This window comes from Halichoerus grypus, chromosome 7 (genome assembly GCF_964656455.1).
Source record: "Halichoerus grypus chromosome 7, mHalGry1.hap1.1, whole genome shotgun sequence".
Classification (NCBI taxonomy): domain Eukaryota; kingdom Metazoa; phylum Chordata; class Mammalia; order Carnivora; family Phocidae; genus Halichoerus; species Halichoerus grypus.
The window spans coordinates 82,848,341-82,869,238 of NC_135718.1; the positions used below are offsets into that span (position 1 = coordinate 82,848,341).

The window sequence follows — 20,898 nt, forward strand, 5'->3', positions numbered from 1 at the left end:
TTTATTAAAGAACTTAAGAGGAAATGTTTCCCAATGAGCTTAAAAATTTAAATGAAAAAGACAAATGCTTAGAAATGTAAATCCAAATTGACAAAAAAAATTTGAATAGTCCTGTAACTACTGAAAAATTGAATAAGTAATTAGAAATCCTGTCCCTCAAAATACTTTGAAGCCCATATATTATTATGGGTGAATTATAGCAAACACTTCATGAAAACAATTGTACTCTTACACAATTTTTTCAGCATACACTAAAAAGGAGCTTTATTAGGCCAGTGTAACCTTGATATCAAAAGCAGATGAGGAAATCAGGTGATTTTCATCCAACTTTTCTCATGAATACTGATGCAAAAATTATAAACAAACCAGTTCCAATTATAGCAAATCAGTTACACGCCAGTGTTTTTAGAATGCATAATATTTGTTAACCAAGTTGGATGTATTCAGGAGTGCAAGTTTCATGTAGTATTTTGAGATGAATTGACATTTTCACCATAATGACAACAACGAGACATATCACCAATGAATAGATTTAGAAAAAAATATTTTATACAATTCATCATCTGTGACTAAATTACATTTAAAAATCCTACAATCTAGATAGTGCATGAAACAAGTTTGTTGTTGTTGTGTTGTTCCTGTTTTTTTTCCCAAGTTTTTATTTAAATTCAAGTTAGTTAACATGTAGTGTAGTATTTGTTTCAGAAGTAGAATTCAATGATTCATCCCTTACATACAATACCCAGTGATCATCACAACTAGCACCCTCCTTAATGCCCATCACCCATCCAACCCGTCCTGCACCCACCTCCCTCCATCAACCCTAAGTTCTCTTAAGTATAGAGTCTCTTATGGTTTACCTGTCTCTGTTTTTATCTTACTTTATTTGTCCTTCCCTTTCCCTATGTTCATCTGTTTTGTTTCTTAAATTGAAACATCTTTAATCTTACACAGGTATTTGCAAAATTACCAATAGCAAACATTGCATATCATAGGAAAATATTGGATATTTTTTCCTTTCAGTTTGGGAATGAGAAAAATCCCTGTCATCATTGCTTTTTTTCAACATTGACTGGGGATCCTACTCTGTGCATGAAGAAAGGAAAATAATTTAAGGATATAGGATTGGTGAAAAAAATTATTAGTTCTATGTAGTCTTTTAGCACATGTAAAAAATCCAAAATAATCTATTAAAAATTTAATGAATTTAGCAAGTTTGTTGTAGCAATATACAAAAATTAATTGCAGTTCTATATGCCAGGCATAACTTAAAAAGCAAAAGAAACAAAACTGTTTATTATAGAATAATAAATATCAAATGTGTAAGAACAATTCTAAAAAAGATGGTAATTATCCATAATCCAGTTTTCTATTTGGAAAAATGAGAATCCTTATGGAAAAACTAAAAACCTAAATAAATGCAAAGATGTATATTAATGGATTTGAAACATGCTATATTATGATGTCATATATGATGATACCTACAGTCAAAAAAAAAAAAAAACAACCCTCAACACAATTATTTGTGGAAATACACAAGCTGATAGTAAAATTTATGTGAGAATTCAATGACAGAGACTAGTCAGGAAACTCTTTAAAAAGAAAAACAATGGAGGACTTTTTTATCAGATATAATGTAATATGCATGCATATATACCAGATGCTTATAATACTTATATGAATACCTCAAATATATACAAATACAATATTGTGAAAAGATGAACAGAATAGAGGCCTCAGAATCAGAGCTACTCACACAGGGGCATTTGATGTAAGGCAAGGTTTGTCCTACAGACAAGTGAAGAGATTAAAAGTTTTGAAAAATTAATACTAGGTTAATTATACAAATATATGTATACCTATGTATATGTATGTTAAAAAAAAAAAAAGAAATACCCTGCCTAAAACTATGCACATAAATCAACTGCAGATAAATTATAGATCTAAATGTGAAGTGCAAAGCAACAAAGCTTTTAGAAGTTATACTAAGATAATATATTTTTGACCTTAGGGCAGGGAAAGAATTTTTAAACAGTTCAAGAAAAAGTACTAACCATACAGTATTAAACCTAAGAATCCTTTTCTTCAAAAGATACCATTAAGAGAGTTGAAAAGAAAACCACAAAGTTGAAAAATAAGATCTGTAATACATGTAACCAGCACATATCTTGTTTCAAGTGTATATTTAAAATTTTTTAAATCAATAAGAAAAAGATAAGAGCAAATAGGCCAGTTAGTTGAAAGAGCACAACACAGCTATAATAGTTGTATTCAATAAATATATGAAAAATGCTCTAACATTAATAACCAAGGAAATAAAATCAAAACCATAGTTAAACATCACTACACACATACCAGAAGATCTAAAATTGGTTAATATCAAGGGTGACAATTGTATGGAGCAACTAAAGTCTCATTTGCTGCCTCTGGACATTTTAAGTTATTAACACCACTTCAGAAAAGAATCATTATCCAGGGAAGTTAGATATAGGCATTGTCTGTGACTCAGTAATTCTACTCCAAAGTGTGTGTGTGTGTGTATGTGTGTGTGTGTGCAGATATATATATATATATATATATCTGTGTGCTCAGGTACACCAAGAAAAATATAGAAGAATGGGGCGCCTGGATGGCTCAGTGGTTAAGCATCTGTTTTTGGCTCAGGTCATGATCCCAGGGTCCTGGGATTGAGCCCCGTATTGGGCTCCCTGCTCAGCGGGAAGCCTGCTTCTCCCTCTCCCACTCCCGCTGTTTGTGTTCCTGCTCTCGCTGTGTCTGTGTCAAATAAATAAATAAATAATCTCTTAAAATGAAATATAGGAGAATGATCACAACAGTTGAAATCATATAACTGAAAAATGAAACAACCCAACTGTTGATCAAAAGTAGAATGAATAAATTGTGATGTATTCACATAATTGAAAGATATGTAGCAATACACATTTCAAAGAAACAAGAATTATCTACAACAAGGTTAAATATCATAAATGTATGGGCATGAAAGAAAAAGACACAAAAGAATATATTCTATATATTTATGGAAAGTCAAAAAAAAAAAAAAGGTAAAACTAAGCCATACTCTTTAGGAATGCATACTAAGTTTGTCATGGAAAAACATGCACAGAGGAGGCATTTCCATAGAATTCAGGAAAGTAGTGTGTTGTGTGGGAACAAGGAGGAATGCTGAGAGGCAGGCAACACGGTCCTTCCTGGTGTGAACACTTGTTACAGAGCTGCGTTCTCTGTGATAAAGCACCAACGTGGAAATACTGGGCTTGCACATATTTATATATATGCTATATATTAAAAAGAGGAAACACATAAAAATAAAATGTACTATTATTTAATGTAGCAAGAAATGTTATCTCAATTTCAAGTCAAATTTAATTGTATTCACTAAACTAAAGGAGGATTTTTTTTTTTTTTAAAGATTGTATTTATTTGAGAGAGATTGAGAACGAGCATGAGCTGGGGGGTGAGAGAGAAGCAGACTCCTCGCTGAGCAGGGAGCCTGATGGGGACTCGATCCCAGGACCCTGAGATCATGACCTAAGCTGAAGGCAGACACTCAACCGACTGAGCACCTCCTAAAGCGGGATTTTGAGTGTCAACTTTTTTCACTTCAATTGCTTTACTCCATAATAATTTTAGGGAATGCTAAAAAACAAAAACAAAACAAAAACGTAATAAAGTGGTGATTGCAGTTTTATTTGATACTTGGCCTCAAGACTGAAACAAGGTAATGGCTGGTAAATATTTAAGAGGAAACTTAACCATCTCAAATTTCTGTCCAATTTGTTCTATGCTCAGAGATCATGTTGATATGGGGTTAGAGAGGACATGTCTAAATGCCACCGAGCCACTGTTTTTTCTTTTGATTTCTTCGAGATAGTGTGTGAGAATAGTTTATATTGAAGGATGAACTGAAGAAGAGCACAGAGAGTGAAGACATGGACAATAGCTGTTCGGATTAAGGAAGAAGAGGACACCAGTACAGCTAATGGAGAGCTTCGCCTGTCTTCACGATCTTGGGAAAGGCTAGTGTGTAGAGGACATGGTGTCAAGATGAGCTGGTGGACATAGGGCTGTAGGAACCAGGAATCAAAGCCTCATTTAAAAAGCTGTGTTCCCCAAGTACTGTGGAGAAACAGCCATGATCCCGCACATGAAGGATCTCTTCCTGTTGAGACCACAGTAATCAGGGATCTCTAGAAATACTTGAACCGAGACATAACTTTAACACCCATGTGTATCAATAAAAAGTATATATATATATGTATATGTATACATACAACTACGTGTATGGTATATAGTATATACAGTATAAAACTACAGAGTTCCATTCATATAGAAAATAATGAGGAAATTTAGCTAAATATGTAATGATTCTAAGGCATAATTTGTTGAATGATTTTGTGATACACTAATATGGAAAATACATTGATTCATCCAACAAATACTGACCAAGAGTTTACCATGAGTTAATGATTTTACTGGGTTCTGGAAACAAAGTTAAATAATATATGCTCCATGGAAACAAGAACCACGGAGCAGAGGAGACACGTGAAACAATTGTGGCAGAGAATAGTTCCAAAAATGTGTTTTGGGGAACCTGGGGTCCCCAAGGCCCTTTCATGGGACCTGAGAACCTAACTCAAGTCCATATACTTGTGGCGCATCGTCTGCCATCTTCAGCGTCTGTTCCTCATGAGGACCACGGGGTTTTCAGGAGGTTGTATGTGCTGTGACAGCATCATTGCTCTTGTGTCTAGTAGAATATGTGTTTGTGTGTTCTTGTGTTCAAAATGGTTTTTCGGTACAAAGGCTCTGTGGGGTCCTCAATAATTTTAAGAGTGTAAAGGGATCCTGCAACCAAAAAAGGTTGAGAACCACTTGTATACACAAGTGTCATTTCTATGTATGTTAATTCTATGAAGAAATGACAAGGTGTTTGGGGAAGTAAGGAAAAAATTACTGAGAAAAATCCAGGGATTAAGGGAGATCAAGAGGAGGGACTCCTCAATTAGACTGGGGTTATCCCTGAAAACTTACTCTGGTTTATTCAACCTCATCACCCAATGACATAGAAACCTACAGAGAACGCAAAGGTTTCAAAAGAAGGGAGGGCTTTATAGGCAATGATGGGAAACCACCACAATATATTTTTTAAGAATACAGACTTAAATGGTAAATACGGGCTAATCATAGAGAGTTTTCACTACTACAAGGCCACCAAAGAATTAGTTGTACTTTCTTCTATACAAAAGACAAATGGAGACATGGTTACCTTACAAATACCTTCCCAATAGAGCAATGCGGGTACCTCAGAACGCAACTACCATATGGTAATAAACGACCATTTCCCTCATTCACATTGCTTCCTTTCACTGTAAATGAGATACCTCGAATATCCTGAAGTATAATAAAACCCTTGATAAAAAACATCAAATTTCCTTACAAAATTTATGTTACCTACTGCAGGGATTAAACTTCTTTTAATAGTTGAATTAAAACATACAATTTCACCTGTTTAGTATCTAGGTATTTGAGGCTTTCACACATGATTCTTGGTTCATCAGATTTTTAAAGGGCTAAAAACAAGCTTTACTTGCCCAAGAAATATTTGCTCTACACTTGTCATTATTATAAAAGACGGTGCTGGGGCGCCTGGGTGGCTCAGTTGTTAGGCGTCTGCCTTCGGCTCGGGTCATGATTCCAGGTCCTGGGATCGAGCCCCACATCGGGCTCCCTGCTCAGCAGGAAGCCTGCTTCTACCTCTCCCACTCCCCCTGCTTGTATTCCCTCTCTCGCTGTGTCTCTCTCTGTCAAATAAATAAATAAAATCTAAAAAAAAAAAAAAAAAGATGGTGCTGATGAAGCCATACATACATACAAAACCCAACTGAACAAATGAAAGGAACATTATTAGTAAAAAACCACCATCATAAAGTATTACATATTATATAAAGTATTTCAGATTCAGTGGCAATGATTTTTTTTTCTTTTCCTAAAGAATAAAATGTTCTTTTTAATTGCCTTCTGTGTTTTTTACATGCATTTCTATTAGAGAGTATAAATATACAGGGTTGTCAAGTCCTCATGCATTATTTGCAAATTATAGCTGTTATTTTAAACACAAATTAAGCAACCCCATGTATTTTACATGACAGGTTTACAATTGTTCATAGAGAACCATATAGGACCTTTATAAAAATTGCCCATGTGTGACTCATCATATTATTACAGTGCTCATGTAAAATTAACACCAGAAAAGTTTAGCTTTTTGTTCCCAATGCCAAGGGATTCTGCATTATGAATGGAAATAAGTGAAGCTGGTTGATTTTCCTTTTTCCCTTTGTTTTTTTTTAAATTGAGTATAGTCGAGACACAGCGTTACGTTAGTAGGTGCATAAAACACTGATTCAGCTTCTAAGTTCTGCTGCGCTCACAAGTGTAAGCTGCCATCTGTCCCCATACAACGCTATCACAGTATCATTGACGACATTCCCCGCACCATGCCCTTCATCCCTGTGGCTTCCTCATTCCATAGCTGGAAGCCTGGGTCTCTTCACCCATTTTCCCCATTCCCCACCCACCTCCCTTCTGGTGACCATCAGTTTGTTATAAGTCTGATTCTGTTTTGATTATTCACTTGCTTTGTTTTTTAGATCCCACATGTGAGTGAAATCATAGGGTATTTGTCTTTTCCAGTCTGACTTACTTTGCTTAGCATAACCTCTAGGTCCAGCCATGTTGTCACAAATGGCAAGATTTCTTTTTTTTTTTTGGTTAAGGAATGTTTTATTGTGTGTGTGTATACACAAACACACACCCACATCTTCTTTATCTATTCCTTGATCAATGGAAACTGGAACTGCTTCCATTTCTTGGTACTGAAAATAATGCTTCTGTAAACATAGGGATGCATGTATGTTTTAAAATTAGTGTTGTTTCCTTTCAGTAAATAGCCAGTATTGGAATTATTGGATCATCTGGTAATTCTATTTTTAGTTTTTTTGATAACCTTACATACTGTTTTCCACGGTACCTGTATGCTCTCAGCTTTAGTCTAGCTGTTAGTGTTAATTTTGTACTCTCAAAAATGCTGTGTGGACTCAGGAAATCTTGAAAGATGAGGCTTCTCCATTGCACTGCCTGATGTCATTTAGTGTAGTTACTCCTGACATTTTGCCCCTCATTTAGTATTTAAGAAATTCTCTTCTCTAGAGGAAAATGATGCTATCAGAAGTCATTTCTCTTTTTTTCCCCAGAGATATTTCCAGAACTTCTCTTTCTAGAAATAAGGCACAATCACTGTTACCATTTGAATAGCATGTATTCTGCAAAAATAGATTACACAATTCAGAATTGTAATTGTTAAAAACCATGAGTCATACTGTAGGGGACATGTGCTGGATACTGTTTCACCAACCATAACCTTCATATGGACTTTAGATAACTTCTATCCTCCCAGAATTGTTATTCATGTAGTTAATATTCTAGAGATTGCTATACTTTTTTTTTAGTTTGGGAATAATAATTTTTTATTTTTTTTTATTTTTTTATTTTTTTTTTTAAGATTTTATTTATTTATTCATGAGAGACAGAGAGAGAGAGAGACAGAGGCAGAGGGAGAAGCAGGCTCCCCGCGGAGCAGGGAGCCCGATGTGGGACTCGATCCCAGGACCCTGGGATCATGACCTGAGCCGAAGGCAGACGCTTAACCGACTGAGCCACCCAGGTGTCCCGAGAATAATAATTTTTTAAAAGATTTATGTATTTATTTTAAGAGAGAGAGAGAGAGTGCGGGGGTGGGGGGCAGGCAGAGGTAGAGGGAGAGAATCTCAAGCGGGCACCCTGCTGAGTGTGGAGCCCAGTGCAGAGCCTGACACGGGCTCGATCCCATGACCTGAGCCGAAATCAAGACCTGACGGATTAACTGAGCCACCCAGGCGCCCCAATAATAATTTTTTTTAAGGAAGGAAAGCTATATGTATTTATTCCAAGAAATTAAGTCCTTCCCATTGAGTGTCTCTGGAAAGCCTAAAGCAAGGAGCCCTAAGAAACCAGAAAGTTTAACAAAGTAGTTGGAGGAGAGAGTCCACAAAGGCGCAGTTCTGCGCACACAGACGAGGACACCCTTTGCTATAAAACAGAGCCCCGCGGCTCTCACTGCGCAAACTACCAGGACGGGTCTCTAGAAAGACATGGGGTCCCATCACTACCGCCCTCTGCAGCTTGCACAAGGTCTGAAAGACTGACCTCTACCAAGGGCAAGGCCGCCGCTTTTTTTTTTTTTTTTTAAGATTTTATTTATTTGACAAAAAGAGCACAAGCAGAGGGAGCAGCACGCAGAGGCAGAGGGAGCAGCAGGCCCCCCGCCCAGCAGGGAGCCCGATGCGGGGCTCGATCCCAGGACCCCGGGATCATGACCCGAGCCAAAGGCAGACACTTAACTGACTGAGCAAGGCAGCCTCTTAACAAACATTCTGGACTCCAGATTTGAAAGTTGGACAGATAGTGGGACCTAAGAGACGGTAAAACACCCCCCCATATAGAGTCACTGGCACTTACCACAGTGTAATTTGCATAGTGACTATCACAGTACCCCATGACGATGGAGGGGAAGGCAACAAGCAGAAAGTGATGATGGAATGCAAAATACACAACACAGCATTCATGACGTAGGGGGTTGACCTCAATACTGGCTTCCCCTTACAATCACTCCGAAGGAAGTGTAGAAGTTTGACACGCAAGAATAGAACCAAGTGACAGGAGAGGTCTTTCTGCACATGACTGTCAATTACTTGGGAATAATAATGTACATTATAGATCATTTGGGAGACTTGATTCATTTACTCTCATTAAGGTTTTAGGAGATATGTTAACTTTTATTTCAAAATTAAATATGATACTGTTGCGATTCATTACATGTTTTCTAGGTCTCAGATATGAGGCAGATAATGGGCATTTGATACTATTGAAGAATCGAGCCAAAAACTAGATACCAAAGAAAACTACCTGACTCAAGAGGCCCTGACTGGCCAATGAGGAGGAAGTCTGGACATTAGTAACAATAAGGCTGCAAGAGATTAAATGAGATGAGGTCATGACTTCAGGCTGATACTAAAATCCTATCTTAATGGTCACATGTGGAAGATGCTAGAAAGCCAAATCATTAATCACAAAAATAATATAGGTAAAGAATAAAAATCCTGTTTTGCCTTGAGATAAAATGTATCTTGAAACAACAGTTGATGAGAGAAAATTATTTCTTGAAAAAATGTATTCTTGCTAATAAAGGAGGGATAAGACAATTAGAATATCACCAAATTTAATCAAAAATGAAATAAAACAGTAAGAAACATAAAGCAAAAATGTGGAACTTCATAATAAATCATGCTAGTAGCAACTGAACGCATTTGTAATTTTAACATCACAGTAAGACAGCCCAGAATTTATGTGACTCCCAACGCAAGTTACCAATACCACAGAAGACAGATTCCTGCAAACAAAAAAATAAGAACTCTGAATCAGAACCACATTTCACTAATTTAGAGGAAATACAGGGGAGTATATAATCAGAAAAACAGCATGCAAGAAACTCTACAGGACAAATCACTCAGTTCCCCCACACCCAAATAAATTCCAAGTAGTTGAACGGCTAGATGTGTGCCTTTGATAAAGGCTCCCTCTTCCATTTCCCTGAAACTTTGTGATTCTTCTGTCTGCATTATATTTCACTGTTTCCTTTTCTGTAAGGAGTAGTGACACTCCACCTGGGGTTCTGAGTGCCTAATTTTCCCCCAAATGTATGAAAAACCTGGCATTTGAATACTAAAAAGCAGCTAAATTATTTATTTCTTTTGTAATAATTTTAATTTGGTGTGAAAGCATTTTTAAAACATGGTTCTATGGAGAGGATAACATTAATGGTGCTAAAAGTGTAGAAAGCAATTTATGTGCAGAATGCTGAATACGTTGAAATGCACTCAAAGATTACACATCATCATATGTGGTCATTGTAACCAACACTGGTTGTGGATACTATCATTAATAAACACCTGCAATAAAGTTAATTTCTATTTAGGCATCTTAACCTTCAGGAAGTGGATTTCCATCTGCTACTGGGTCCCCGAATTTGTTGCTCCTATGGCCAAGAACCCTTAGCCCTTTTCTGCCATTTGCTCTGATTCCCAAGAAGGACAAAAGCAAGTACTGTTTGCTCCATTTCTTCTCCCTCTCAACGGACAGATACTATGGTCAATGATCTCCCCTTAGGTCTGCCTCCAGGTGAGGTCTGGGGTTGGTACCACTGTCTTACTAAAAGCTGGGGAAAGAAACTGTAAAGTGTGTGCATGAGGGTGGGCCAGAGACACAAAACCAAAGTGACTTTAGAGGAATCAGAACATCACTGTTGTGTTCCCTGATTAAAAGATTAGTAGGGGATGGAAAGGGAAGAAAATTGTGTGGTATCCCAAAATCTGTGAAAGATTTTCTCTTTCCTGGTGATTCACACCCTGATGGCTATTAGAGGTTGGCACTGCATGGTGATAATTGATAGTAATTTGCTTGTGGTAATCAAGCAAGTTTAAAGAGATATTTATAGAGAAATCAAGAGTAAAGCATTAATAGTAGTTTTGAAAAACTGGAGAGATCAGAGACGAACAGGAAATAAACAGTTTGTTATTACAGTTATCTGGGCCAACTACCAAAGGAAATTATGAAGTACAACATATTTTTCTCTAAATCTGAGAAAAAAAAATAGAAGATGAATTATGCTCCAAATGCAGCCTTTCTCATGCTGAGAAGGAAAGTAATGGATAGCACCTCACAGTGTAGCTTGCAATCTGCAGCAGGGTTAAGAATCTGTGCAGAAGGGATGCCTGGGTGGCTCAGTCGGTTAAGCGTCTGCCTTCAGCTCAGGTCATGATCCTGGGGTCCTGGGACCGAGTCCCGCGCTGGGCTCCCTGCTCAGCAGGGAGTCCTCTTCTCCCTCTCCCTCTGCCTTTCCCCCCTGCTCATGCTCTCTCTCTCTCTCAAATAAATAAATTAATAATAAAAAAAAAGAATCAGTGCAGAAGTCTGTTAAAAAGCAGATTTCATGCCTCCATGCCCACCCTAATATTATGATTCAATGACGACTGGGTGGGGCTCAAATTTGTTGATCTGTGCACCAAAAGTTTAGAAATACTTTTATATTCTCTACAACCGGGTTTCTTAACCTCAGCAGTATTGACATTTTCACCCAGATAATTGTTTGCTGCAGGTAGGTGTCCTGTGCCCTGTGGGACATTCAGTGGCATCACCAGCTCCTACGCACTAGCTGCTAGGAGCCAGCCCCACTCTCATGCTCTGTAACAGCTAAAAACCTATCCACACATGGCCGTATATCCCCCGGGGGTAGAATTTTACAATTGAGAATCTCAAAAAAAAAAAAAAAAAAGTTTTAAGACAGAATGTGTTATTATAGAAAAAATAAGAAACACATAGAGTCTCAAAAATAAAATTAAAACCAACCAGACCCATTAGCAGACTTTCTACATTTTCTTTTTTTCTCTCTTCATCTCTCCCTCTCCACTCCAGTCCCTCACCAACCGCATAAGTGGAAAAGAAAAAAAAAAAATATATATATATATATATCCCTCTCCTATGGTTTAAACTGTAGAAAATAAAATTAACAAGTAGAGGTTGCAGGCAATCATATTTCTCACAGGAAAGAACACCATTCTCTAGTGAACGAGAGAAGAAAGCCCCTAAGAACATAAAAGAAACCAATATGGAATCAGAGAGGTAGAGAGTTGGTATAGCTTTAGCTCCTGGCACCGCTTGATTAAGAGGCCAAGCTGTATCCTTACTCACTCTGAAATTGCGGTCTTTAACACCACCTTGCATTCTAAGATCCAAATTATTCCATTTATCCCAAGCTAGTTCAGAATACATTGAGATGAAATGCATTTCTGAAGACAAATGACAAATATTATAGAATGTACATGTTTTGAGAGCAGATGCTATAGCTTATTGAGGAGGAAAACAAGAAAGTCAGCATAAAATAGAATCTGGTACTTACACAGTGAAAAGGAGTGAGTTTTGATATTTAGTGACTCATTGTTTAGTGATACCAAAGCATTGGTATGGAAATGACCTCTGAGCACAGAACTGAAGAACACTGGAGTACTTATGGCCCATTCATTCATTCTTCCAGTTTGTAACTGCAACATGAGAAAGGATGATCTAAGAGGACTGGATATTAATTACAGTGACATACAAGAATGACAGGTCCTTGGCAAGAGATACATGTATACATCTTGTATGAGCCTATTGAATCTGGCAACACAAACCTTAAACAGGGTGAAAAATGCATCCAAAGGCATTTATTGATACTTAGATAGCCCAGGGATAGGTATCTAGTTCTATGTTAGGTGGCTTGTAAGACTTGATCCTTTTAGCATTTATCAGTGACTTTGATAAAGATGTAGAAGGTACATTAATCACATTTTCTAGGTCCATGAGGTTGAAGAGATAGTTATGGCAGATTAGAAATAACCTAAGATCATAAACAGAAGAATGTGACGAGGATTCACCACATGCTACATTTGGGTCAAGGAGCCAGCCACCGTGAGCACTGGAGGGTGAATTTTAGCTCTATACATCAGAACATGTACATACAGGGCGCCTGGGTGGCTCAGTTGGTTAAGCGACTGCCTTCGGCTCAGGTCATGATCCTGGAGTCCCGGGATCGAGTCCCACATCAGGCTCCCTGCTCAGCAGGGAGTCTGCTTCTCCCTCTGACCCTCCTCCCTCTCATGCTCTCTGTCTGTCATTGTCTCTCTCGCAAATAAATAAAATCTTAAAAAAAAAAAAAAAAGAACATGTACATACAAGACTCAAGGTTTAATTAACTTGAAACAATGTATTTCAGCAGCATAATGGGCACACCAAAACGTTAATGCAATTTTAGTTGTCTTTATGTATAAATAAAGGAGGTGACCAATCTTTCTGCACTAATCAGATCACATCAAGGGTGTTCTAATAGTTTTAGGTCAGGTATGAAAAATAACATTGATAGGGCGCCTGGGTGGCTCAGTCGTTAAGCTTCTGCCTTCGGCTCAGGTCATGATCCCGGGGTCCTGGGATCAAGGCCTGCATCGGGCTCCCTGCTCCGCAGGAAGCCTGCTTCTCCCTCTCCCACTCCCCCGGCTTGTGTTCCCTCTCTTGCTATCTCTCTCTCTGTAAAATAAATAAATTAAAAAAAAAAATCTTTAAAAAAAAGAAAAATAACATTGATAAACTAAAACTCACCCAGAGCACTATAAACAAAACCCCAAACTGTTTTTGAGGTCATTTTATATAAGGAATGGTTGACAGTCTGAAGTAAAAAATAGAAATTTGGGACTTGTCAGCTTTTAGTTTATGAAGTGATTTTCCACTTGTATTGATTTTACCTAGAGGTGATGAGAGAAACTTGAGTACACGGAAAAAACTATAAAGAGGAATCTGTACTAAGCCAAGTATCGTGTAACTGCCCCCCCCCCAAGTTTGGCTATGGAGGGAGCTCTTTCTACCAGTAGAGTGTTACCCAGAAAATATAAATAAGACAACAAATATAGTTCTTTTTTGTGAAAGGGACAGATGAAAGGACTGCCCCCATTCACACAATAGAGCATTGTACAGAAGCAACTCATAACTTTAATTATCTTTCTTCTTCCATTTAGTATTAAGAAACAAACATCTAAGCAATAAAAAAGGAAGCATAGTGTGCATGTGTACACATATATGTGCATATATACATATGTAATATAATATGTATTTGTCATTGTGTATACTAATAGATTATATACGTTTCATATACTTTATATATTTTATAGATGGCATTTTTACACCTATTGGCAGAATGGCCATAAGACATGTAGCCCTGTTTACATGGGACAATATAGGTTTATGCTTGTAGCACTGGTATAATTGTTTTCATATCTCCTACACTCCCCAAATTATCCTGGTTTAGATGATAAAGTATATGGTTACATTAGGATGGGAAGCTAATCATTTCATAATTGTCTCTTCTCAGTTGGTATTTGTTATGTTTCAGGGTATATGCCATGCTCATATAAGACTTCATGGTTTTCATGCAAAACTTCCTCTGCATGGCACAAATAGCGTAATGGTAAGAAGACATCATGAACATCAATATAATACATCTGTATATAACAAATCTCATGTCTATTATTTTTCTTTCCAAGAAACAAGAATATTATTAGTAGTTAATTTAACCAGTCAGAATATCAAGAATCTTATTCTCCCAAGTATAGGAAAATAAAAATGGACAGATTTTATATATTTTATGGACAATAATATGAAATGTGATGATCTATGGAATTTTGTTTCAAGCAAATGTTGATAAACATTTATGTAAATTTTTTTCTGTGCCTACTAATATTTCTGTGCCTGATAAGTTCAGTGAATCAATGATTTTCAAATACACTTTATAATTCATATATATGTAGACTACAGCTTTTTAAATACCCCAATATTTCAAAATTTATGCACTTTGTAATCTCATTTTCTTCTTTGTTTTGTTTTTCTATATGGTAGAGCTTTATTGGTCTTATATTCATCCTTAACTCCTTTTATCACATCAAGGCTTTTAATAATAAGCTTAACTAGCCAAATAGTGAAGATTTATTGCTTTAATAATACATGTTGGGATATCATACCCTCAGTACAAAATCAAGTTCTTACGTTTATTTTTAAAGGCCTTCTTACCTTTTACGTGTGTAAAGACTACTGTAACTCTCTACTACCCTGTGATCCATAGTATCTACCTATCAAATGTACTGACTGCGAAATTAAAATACCACCCTGTCCATAAAAAAATTGGCTGCACCTACAACATTAAGAAAGTCACTGTTGTACTCAATGAGAATTGGAATGATAAGAAATGAAGATTTTTAATGAGAATATGTTTATCAAACTAATATCATAGTAAAAGCATTTACTGAATATTTTCCATTTTAATAAATAACTATTCTAAGTGCTTTGCATGTATCAACTTGTATACTTTTCACAATCTTCTTCAAGGTTAGTACTATTATTATTTACATTTTGTAGATGAGCAACTGGTTTTGTTTGGACTGAGGTAATGTTTATTAGCAACTGGATTTGAATTGGATTAGAAGATTAGTAGTATAGATGCTAACAGCAGCCAAGGGAGAAAATAAGTATGTCAAGAAAGTCAAACTTGCACTTTAATATATATACATATCTTCTTAATGTCAAAGGCAAACTATTTTCTGAGTCAATTTTATTCATATCTTCAATGGCTTGTTTCCACCATTCTTGCTTTGTGAATGACCTGCAAGGTGAAATCCATTTTTTTTTCAAATTTGTTTATGGTTATTTATGGGATTAATAAAATTGATGATTATTTAAATTATCTGAATAAACTATACAGTATGTAAGAGCACATAAAAATATAAAGTATTTAGTTTAAAAAATAATTTGTCTTTTGCTTTATCTGTTTTCAAAAAATTGAAAAAAAAAAAATGGAGAGGGGCACCTGGGTGGCTCAGTCATTGAGTGTCTGCCTTCGGCTCAGGTCATGATCCCAGGATCCTGGGATCGAGCCCCACATCAGGCTCCCTGCTCCGTGGGAAGCCTGCTTCTCTCTCTCCCACTCCCCCTGCTTGTGGTCCCTCTCTCGCTGTGTCTCTGTCAAATAAATAAATAAATAAATAAATCTTAAAAAAAAAAAAATGGAGAAATTGTGTAAGACCATAGAATTTACCAAAAACACCTATATGACAAAACCTACAGACTCCGTAAGTCAGACTCACTTGCGCAGTCATATTAATTTTTGTGTGTTTTAAACAGCCAGCCAGGCTTTGTGACTTCTTGCCACAGGGATTCTAGCAGGACAGGAAACAGAAGCAGCTTTTCTCCCGGTCTTGCAACATGATGGACCCAATAATGAGATTACCCCAGGGAGCCACAGATGCTTCCTGTCCCAGCAGCAGCAAGGACTCGGACACTGCTTCCGTGCAGGGAAGTGGTGGGACCTCGGAGCTGCAGGTGGCTTCTAGGAAGCAGAGTCCTTGTCCCACGCCTGGTCTCACACTCCAGTTTCCCGAGCTCCCAGTGTGGCACAGCAGGGCCAAGGCCGAGTGGACGGAGCAAACTTCCTCCCGACCCCGGGGGACAGCCCCAGTGGAGCAGGCAGAGGTGGGGGCACAGGGACAAGAACCCAAACTTCAGTTCACAGCCAGCTTGCAGGGAGAAATCAGGAATTAAGAAGTCTTCAGCTCAGGCAGGCTGAAATGCAGGCCCTTGAAGACTGTGAGAAGGAGAGATATTTCCGCTACAGCAAGCAAAATGTTTTACTCCAATGTTAACTGGGGACAGAAACTGGAGTTGAAGTGGTAACCTCTTTAGAGACCAGCGTTTATCTCCTCAGGCTTTCCTGTCTGTTCCATGCTCCTTCCTCTGACAAATACTTTTTCTCTTTACTTGAGGCTTCTTTTTCCCTCTGACCCATTATCTCTTCCCATAGCCCCTCTTCTTGTTCTCTTTAGATAATGACCTTCGTGGCTTTGTTGCCAAGTATAACTGGCCAGATTCTTGCAGTTCTCAGTTCAAATTGCTGAAAAAAGAGATCTGTGTGATTCAGCTCATCTTGAGAGAAATCAAGTGCCTAAAGTTTTTGGTCACTATAGTCTGGGAATTGGCTGGTGTCAAGGCAGATGCACGACACTCCTCAATTTGCATTGGCAGGAGAGAGAAGTAAAGGACTTACATGGTTCAAACATTTATTCATTCATTCAAGCAAGCAAATATCATGACCCACTCATGTTCCATGCACACTTACTAAAACAGCAAAACCAGATAAAACTCCCTGCCCTCACAAAGCTTCCATCGGAAACAAAAATAACCATACATAATAAGTTAAATGTATCAAATGTTATATGATTGGGGTTACAGAGAAAAATAAAGCACTGGTGGGTGATAAAGAAGAGGGGTTTAGTTTTGACCAGGGTGGACAGGGAGATATTTATGGAAAAGTAACACCGAGTAAACATGTAACAGAAGGGAGCAAACAAGCCATAGGCAGAAAAGCTTCCCAGCAAGGAGAGTTAAGTGGGTGAGGGTTCAAATGAAGTTTGTCTGGAAAAGCTCAAGGAGTAGCAAGAAGGCCATTGGGTCCGAATGGGGTGAGTCTGACCTCGATGGCAGAGGATGAGGAGGTCCCACTGTGGTTATCTTGGTTTTTGTCCAGAGTGATAGAGACGGACACTGGAGGGTCTCACACAAAGGAGTGACATGATTTTACTTGTGTTTTAACATGTTTCCACTGTACACACCATGTTGTGGATAAAATGCAGGAGTTTGGGGGAAAGCAGACATGAATTAGGAGTGGGCTGAAATAATTTGCAGGAGAGCTGGTGATGAGTAGGACCAGGCTGAGGGGACAGGGTTGAAGGTACTCTGGAGGTAGAATCGATAAGATCTGATGGGCTGCACGGGATTTGTGGCAGAGAGAAGGCTCTGGCCGTGCCACCAGGGGGACAGAGTTGCTACAACCTGGGTGGGAAGACCCGAGGGGCAAATGCAAAGAGAGAACCATCAGAAGCTCAGTTTCCATGAGACTTTGAGATACACAGGCAGAGAGGTCCCTAGGCAACTGGGTGCAGACTTGTTGGGATGGGTCCATGCTGAAGAAAGAAATTTGGGAGTGACGATGGTACAGACGGGGTGTAAAGTTCTCAGACTGGGGAGGACATCAGGGGATACGCACACAGTCCAGAGCTCCCGTCCACACTGCACACGGGGACCCTGAACAGAGGGCAGCTCAGCCTGGAAGGTGACAGGGGCAGGGTGACCTCACACGGTGACAATGAGTGAGAGCAGGGTGACGCTCTAGTAACCCTCGCTTCCTATCTCTGAAGGACTTTGCACAAATGCTTCCTGGATCATCGCTTACCTCACGCAGAATTCTGGGAATAGATAGTATTTTTAAGAATTCCTCTCATATATCTACCCCGCATCTTACTTAGTTGATTCATGCTATTTCATGATGTTTCACCCAAAGGTCACCTCTCCAGCAATCATATATCCCACAGATTCTCCAACCTGCAGTTCCCATTCTTCCTTTCTGTGCTGCCTGAGAAGTAGATTCTGTAGCTTTTATTCCCAACATGCTTGTCTTTACTCAAGTAGCCTTTCTAACTACCCCCAAGTGCTTCATGAGCAGGGCTGGATGATTTGCCCTGATCTTCAGGACTAGCCTCCCTTCTGAAGGACTACACTTCTCATCCTTCTGTCCACTGCCCCTGCTTTCCCATATTTCATTCTCATATGTCTCCCTATTTCCTTGTATTTTTTTAAAGATTTATTTTAGAGAGAGAGGGTGGAGGGCAAGTGGGGGAGGGGCAGAGAGAGAGGGAGACAAGCAGACTCCTGCTGAGCATGGAGACAGACCCCAGGACCCTGCAATCATGACCTGAGCCTAAACCAAGAGCCACCTAGGTGCCCCATGCCTCCCTATTTCTTTTTAATCAAATAATATCTATTTTGCACCCCAATATTATTAACATGGTAACACGAGATTGATAGTTATGCCTATAGCATAACAAAACATGCCAAGCCCAGCTGATTCATCTGTGGTGCCCAGTAGCGGACTGCTATTTAAACGCTGGAAGCAGATCCCAGTGTTTGGGGCTGCCACATACCTCTTCATTCAAGGCTCCCCAAGTGCCATTCATCATCATGCTCTATAAAATGGAAGGTGAACTATTTTACTGTGAGAATAACGGTATAACACCACTTCAAAGCCCTAAGCCAGAGTTGAACTATGGCAATTCCCACACCTTCTTGTCAGTCCTGCACTCTATAAATCAAAGTTAAATCATTTCAGAGAACATCCAGCTATAATTTACACTACCCTCAAAGCTCACAGGTGGAAAGACAAAATTTTTTCCAATTCTCAATTTATTTGCAATGGTAAACTGTGTACAATGCTCCTGTTTTCTTGTTCTATGATGTACTTTGTTTTTCCTTTTGTTGAAGATACTGGTGTTTTCTATAATAGCTTAGTTTGCCTTTATATTTTATTATTTTCTTATATAGTCTGGTGGAAAAGCATCTAAAATTCAGAAAAGATGTTTCTTTTCAGAGAATACATAAATCCAGGTCAAAATAACTATTTTTGTTAAATTGTGTTTTTTTGGTTATATTAATACAAAAATAGTTTATAGTGATGTTTGTTCTGTCTGTGCAGATGACACTGATAGGCACAGGAGGGCATGCCATGATTAACCCATGAGTAGATGCTGATCTAAGCAAGCAGGGTACTCTAACACCAGACCAAAGATGATTTCAAAAACAATCCCTACAGGAAAACAAAACAAAACTAAAAAAGCCACACCAACCCCCCCCCCAAAAAAACAATAACAGCTATGATGCCAGATTAACAAACCTTGACTAAAATAACAACCTGCTATTGTTTGACACTTAACACTACATCACACCTCATCTGTCATCTAACCCACACAAAGGAAACCTATAAATACTTATATGGTAAATAATAGCCCTGATCAAAGATCTAAACAGTTGTGGACATGAAAAAGTATCAAAGATAAATGAGCAGATCTGGTGGTTCCATATAGAGAAGTGCTATGTTTTATGCATTTTGCTACCAGCTTGTGTCCGAACCATTCTCTCATAGTGTGGGGACCCACTGCAGTCAGGAATAGAGGGGGTAGAATTCAGTTCTGTAGCTGACCGTGCAGGCTTTCTTCCTAGGATGAACGTTTCCTTTCATCCTTTCTAACAGACTCCAATTTTAATTTGAGGTACATGTGGATCCAGGAGAGTTTATCCCATTCCTCACTGCAAGGTTCAAGCAGGTTCCACAGATGTAACCACTTGCATCCCACTGAATAACTCAGCACTGAACATGTGGTCAAACGGAAAGCTTTGAATTTCAGGACCTTTCAGGGAGGGGAGGGCAGGAAGGAAGCCAGACTTCTGAACCCCTGTGGCATGCATGAAACCAGGCCCAGTTATCCCCATTGTGGATTTCTTTCTATTAACCCTGGCGTCAGTGTGAGTCAGTGTAAGTCATAGGTTATCTTTCTTGCAAACAAAAACATCTTAACTGATGTAGGTCTACCCTGGCTGTGTAGGGTCTTCTGAGCTGAAGCTGTAGGTGACAGAGAAGCGAGACCCAAGGACAAGCTGGTAAATTGGAGAGACTGACAGGTTATTAGAACCTACAAGGAGAATGAAAAGGATATAGTGGAAGTATTTCTTTTTAGGTTAAGTTGAAGGAGGTTTACCTGAGAAAATGCAAAGCTATACAATATATGGGAAGTAGCCTTACAAAGTAGACCAAGGACAAATGGACTGTTAGTTTTTACTTCAGAGATAATTACCCCTAGCCAGTGCAGTTACTGAAAATATAGTCTCCTGAAACAGAAAAATACAAAGTTACCATTGATGGCTTAAGCAATTCTAAATTATGCACATTATTACATACACACAGAAGGTTCTGTTGTATGTTATACTCTTTTTAGGACAAAATCAGTGGGTTAGCCCCACATGTGTGCTTCAACAATAGGATGCACTGCATTTCCAGTTCATATAAATCCATTATCCTTGGGTTGTAAGGATTACCTCGCATCACATTGTTATAAATAATAGCTTCATTGGAAATTCTTGTACACCAAACACGTTTAACCTGTATCTGATTATTTCACTGGCAAATGTATAGACCTGGAATTAAGTAAACAAACCATTTAATTTTAAATAAATCCATTCAAAGATCTGCCAACACTATAAATGTTTAATAAATGTTTTGAAAATTTGGAATATCAGGGAGCCTGGGTGGCTCAGTCAGTTAAGCAT

At 38.3% G+C, this 20,898-nt stretch overlaps 1 protein-coding gene across 3 annotated transcripts in view; it reads right to left on the bottom strand.

The window, feature by feature from the left end:
- The window catches only part of PCDH15 (protocadherin related 15), a 1,707,782-nt gene that overhangs the window by 1,402,531 nt on the left and 284,353 nt on the right, over nucleotides 1–20,898 (bottom strand). The window lies entirely within an intron of this gene.